We start from the raw sequence: 5,000 nt of genomic DNA on the forward strand, positions 1-5,000 counted from the left end.
CAAAGTAAGTGAAGGATGATGTGACCACAGCTAACCCTTAAACACTTACCTGGCAGTCTTGCATCAGATGGGCCAGATGCTGCTCTTCACAGCGTTGGTGGTATAGTGGTTAGCATAGCTGCCTTCCAAGCAGAGGACCTGTGTTCGATTCCCGGCCAACGCAACCAATTGTATTCAAAGATGATGTCTAGGGCTCATAATATATTAGTGATAACTTAGAAATATTTACTTGAGAAAACTCAACAGCTGTTGCTGAACTTGTAATCTGTGACCTTACACTGCATCTATCTGTCGTACTCAGTTGTTTTTATATCCTAAATTATTCCCTGACACCTGTGGACACACAAAAGATGGATAATATTGTACAGGTTAAAGCATGTATGTATGTATGTATGCATAGGTGGATGGATGGATGGATGGATGGATGTATTGATGTATTGTTGGATGGATGTATGCATTGGTGGATGGATGGATGGATGGAAGGATGGATGAATGTATGTATGTATGTATTGGTGGATGTCTCTGCAAAAGACAGTTTAGGGCCACGACAGATTGGGTCCTTGATTACTTATATTATGTATGTATGTATGTATGTATGCATTGGTGGATGGATGTATGTATGAATATAATATGTATGTATTGGTGGATGGATGGAAGGATGGATGGATGGATGGATGTATTGGTGGATGTATGTATGCATTGGTGGATGTATGTATGCATTGGTCGATGTATATATTGTTGGATGTATGTATGTATTAGTGGATGGTTGGATGGATGGATGTATGTATGTATGTATGTATGTTCTAGAATGCGCTGCTGAGGGTGGCAGCATGTTGGCGTAGCTCTGTACCTCACATTGAGATTTTTCTTTTTTTCTAAATTTCATTCCTGTTATTTCTTGGAAGAAATTGCATTTTTTGGACAACTGTTCCTTCCTGCCTTGGATGCTGTGCAGCTGGATTAATTTTTCCCAATACTTTTGTATATTTTACTCTTTTGTCATGATGCATCACCATAGCAACAAGGTGGTTTACAACAGGGAGCAGCTGAATAACATTGGAAAAGCAGAAATAATTCGACAACTGAAGCCAGAAATCCCACTGGAATTGAAAAGGAGGCGTCGTGGATGCAGAGCAGGAGCAAAGAGGAGAGAAAGAAAGAAGAAGAAGTTCAAACCATCTCTGCCATCCTGCATCATGGGAAATGTAAGATCGTTAGCTAACAAGTTGGATGAACTTTTAGCCTTGATAAGGACTCAGCAAGAATATCGGGAATGTAGCATTATGTGTTTTACTGAGACATGGCTACAGGATCATATACCCGACTCCAGCGTCTCTCTGCCGGGCTTCCTGACTGTACGAGCAGATCGAGATTTAAATAGTAGCAGGAAAAGGAAAGGGGGTGGATTGGCAGTGCTTGTCAACAACAGATGGTGTCACCCAGGACATGTTACTGTGAAGAGTCGTATCTGCAGTCCTGACATTGAACTATTGGCAGTAAGTTTTCGTCCATATTATTTGCCAAGAGAGTTCACCAGTGTTGTTTTGGTGGCTGTTTACATTCCACCCTCAGCGGTTGCCGACACTGCATGTGATGTCATCAGTTCCGTTGTTGCTAAGATACAGACTCAACACCCCAATTCTTTTGTGGCAATATCTGGTGATTTTAATCATGCCTCACTCTCTGCTACACTGCCAACTTTTCAACAGTTTGTCAGCTGCTCTACCAGAGAAAACAAGACATTGGACTTGTTTTACACAAATGTCAAGGATTCATACATTTCCAAATCAAGACCTCCCCTGGGAAAATCAGATCACAACCTTGTTTTTCTCTGTTCAGCATATAAACCCCTTGTCCAGAGACTACCTGTCATAAAAAGGACTGTTAGAAAGTGGTCACATGATGCTGAAGAAGCCTTACAGGGTTGTTTTGATGCAACTGATTGGATTTCTCTTTGTAAGCCACATGGAGAGGACATTAATGCCATGACTGAGTGTGTGACTGACTATATAAACTTCTGTGTGGACAACACCATCCCCACCAGAACAGTGAGATGCTTCCCTAATAACAAACCCTGGATCACCAGTGAGCTAAAGGAACTATTGAACAAGAAAAAAAGAGCCTTTAGGGAGCGAGACAGGGAGTTACTGAGGAGTCTACAGAAGCAGCTCAAAGTCAAGATAAGAGAGAGCAAGGAGGTGTATAGAAAGAAGCTTGAGAGTAAACTGCAGAGGAACAATATCAGAGATGTGTGGTCAGGAATGAAGAAGATCACAGGCCTCAAGCAGAGGGAGGATCGGATGGATGGAAGTCTGGACAGAGCAAATGAGCTGAACACATTCTTCAACAGGTTCAGTTCAGGAACAAGCTCACCATCCTCCCCTCCTGTTCCCAGCCAAAGAGACATCCCACCCTCCTCTGACCCACAGCTTTCCTGTAACATCTCCACCTCCACCTCAGTCATGGATTCTTCTGCTTCCACTAGTTTGTATTCAACCCAATCAGGAGATGCTGCTGTCCCCTTTGCCTCCCCCTCCCACTTTTCTGTTTCTAGAAGTCAGGTGAAGAGGCAGTTGGAAAGACTGAACCGGAACAAGGCTGCAGGTCCAGATGGTGTCAGCCCCCGAGTCCTGAAGGCCTGTGCAGAGCAGCTCTGTGGGATTCTGCAACACATTTTCAACCTTAGCTTGACCCAAGAGAAGGTACCACTGTTGTGGAAGACATCCTGTCTGGTTCCGGTACCAAAGAAAACTCACCCTTCAGACATCAATGACTACAGACCTGTTTCCCTGACATCCCACATCATGAAGGTCCTGGAGAGACTCCTGTTGACCCACCTGTGTAAGCAAACCAGCACATATCAGGACCCCCTGCAGTTTGCTTATCGCCATGGAGTTGGAGTTGAAGACGCTATCATACACCTGCTTCAACAAACCCACTGTCATCTGGATAAAGCAGGCAGCACTGTGAGGATCATGTTCTTTGATTTCTCCAGTGCATTTAACACAATTCAGCCTGATCTGCTTAGTCTGAAACTCCAGAAGACTCAGGTGGAGGCCTCAACAATCACCTGGATTAATGACTACCTGACAAACAGACCACAGTTTGTCAGACTGAAGAATTGTGTGTCTAACCAGGTGATCAGCAGCACAGGAGCACCACAGGGGACTGTACTCTCACCATTCCTTTTCACTCTGTACACTTCAGACTTCCAGTACAAGTCAGACTCCTGTCATCTACAGAAATATTCAGATGACTCTGCAGTTGTCGGGTGTATCAGAGATGGACAAGAAGCTGAGTACAGAGAGCTGGTGGACCGCTTTGTGGCATGGTGTGGGAACAATCATCTCATCTTGAATGTTAACAAAACAAAGGAGATGATTGTAGATTTCAGGAGAAACAAGGTCAGATCAAACCCTGTTTTCATCATGGGAGAAGAAGTGGAGGTGGTTGAGGAATATAAATACCTTGGTGTTCATGTGGACAACAGACTGGACTGGAGACACAACAGTGAAGCAATCTACAAGAAAGGACAGAGCAGACTGTACTTCTTGAGGAAGCTAAGGTCCTTCAAGGTTTGCAACAAGATGTTGCAGATCTTCTACAAGTCTGTTGTTGAGAGTGTCATTTCCTCTTGCGTCATCTGTTGGGGCAGCAGCATCAGAACCAGGGACCTAAAAAGACTCAACAACCTGATAAAGAAGGCTGGTTCTGTTCTGGGGACGACTGTGGAACCTCTGGAGACAATAATGCAAAGAAGGATTTTGCATAAAATCAAGAGAATTATGGACAACCCTGAACATCCTCTCCATGAGACTGTAATCAGAAAACAGAGTCTCTTCAGTCAAAGGCTTCTTCAGTTTGGATGCAAAACGGACCGCTACAGGAAATCTTTCCTGCCCACAGCCATCAGCATCTATAATAACTCTTTGATTTAATTGAGCTACATCAACATTTAATTTCCCTCTGGGATAAATAAAGTATTTTGAATTGAATTGAATTGAATTGAATGTATGTATCGGTGGATTTATGTATGTATTTTGTAATTTATGAAGAAAGCTCAATAGGTACTACTGAACTTCTACCTTAATCTGTGACACCATACTGCGTCCATGATGTTTTTTTATCCTAAATTATTACCTGACACTTTTGGACAGACAGCAGCTGGATAATATTGTACAGGTTAAAGTATGTAACCAGTGATGCAGCAACTATTAAGGATGAGCAATGACCCTGATGTGATTTGAACACATAACCTTCTGATCTGGAGTCAGACGCTCTACCATTGCGCCACAGAGTCACATGAAGTGCTCTGATCGATCTCTGATGCTTCAGATAATTACAAAGTAAGTGAAGGATTATGTGACCACAGCTAACCCTTAAAGACTTACCTGGCAGTCTTGCATCAGATGGGCCAGATGTTGCTCTCCACAGCGTTGGTGGTATGGTGGTTAGCATAGCTGCCTTCCAAGCAGTTGACCTGGGTTCGATTCCCGGCTAACGCAACCAATTGTATTCAAAGATGATGTCTTGGGCTCATAATATATTAGTGATAACTTAGAAATATTTACTTGAGAAACCTCAACAGCTGTTGCTGAACTTGTAATCTGTGACCTCAGACTGCATCTATCTGTCGTACTCAGTTGTTTTTATATCCTAAATTATTCCCTGACACCTGTGGACACACAAAAGATGGATAATATTGTACAGGTTAAAGCATGTACGTATGTATGCATAGGTGGATGGATGGATGGATGGATGGATGGATGGATGGATGGATTGATTGATTGATTGATTGATTGATTGATTGATTGATTGATTGATTGATTGATTGATTGATTGGTGGATGGATGGATGTATTGTTTGATGGATGTATGCATTGGTGGATGGATGGATGGATGTATGCATTGGTGGATGGATGGATGGATGGATTGATGGATTGATTGATTGATTGCATCAGATGGGCCAGAAGGTGCTCTCCACAGCGTTGGTGGTATAGT

General features: G+C 42.9%; 2 non-coding genes across 2 annotated transcripts; one reads left to right on the top strand and one right to left on the bottom strand.

Annotated features, from left to right (window-relative positions):
* Positions 1-4,228: 4,228 nt before the first annotated feature.
* trnaw-cca (transfer RNA tryptophan (anticodon CCA)) lies at positions 4,229-4,300 on the bottom strand. Its single transcript has one exon. It is a non-coding gene; the product is annotated as a tRNA-Trp (tRNA).
* A 133-nt stretch (positions 4,301-4,433) lies between these two features.
* On the top strand, positions 4,434-4,505 carry trnag-ucc (transfer RNA glycine (anticodon UCC)). The gene has a single exon. It is a non-coding gene; the product is annotated as a tRNA-Gly (tRNA).
* Positions 4,506-5,000: the final 495 nt, after the last annotated feature.

The sequence above is a fragment of the Odontesthes bonariensis genome, chromosome 6 (assembly GCF_027942865.1).
Source record: "Odontesthes bonariensis isolate fOdoBon6 chromosome 6, fOdoBon6.hap1, whole genome shotgun sequence".
Classification (NCBI taxonomy): Eukaryota; Metazoa; Chordata; class Actinopteri; order Atheriniformes; family Atherinopsidae; genus Odontesthes; species Odontesthes bonariensis.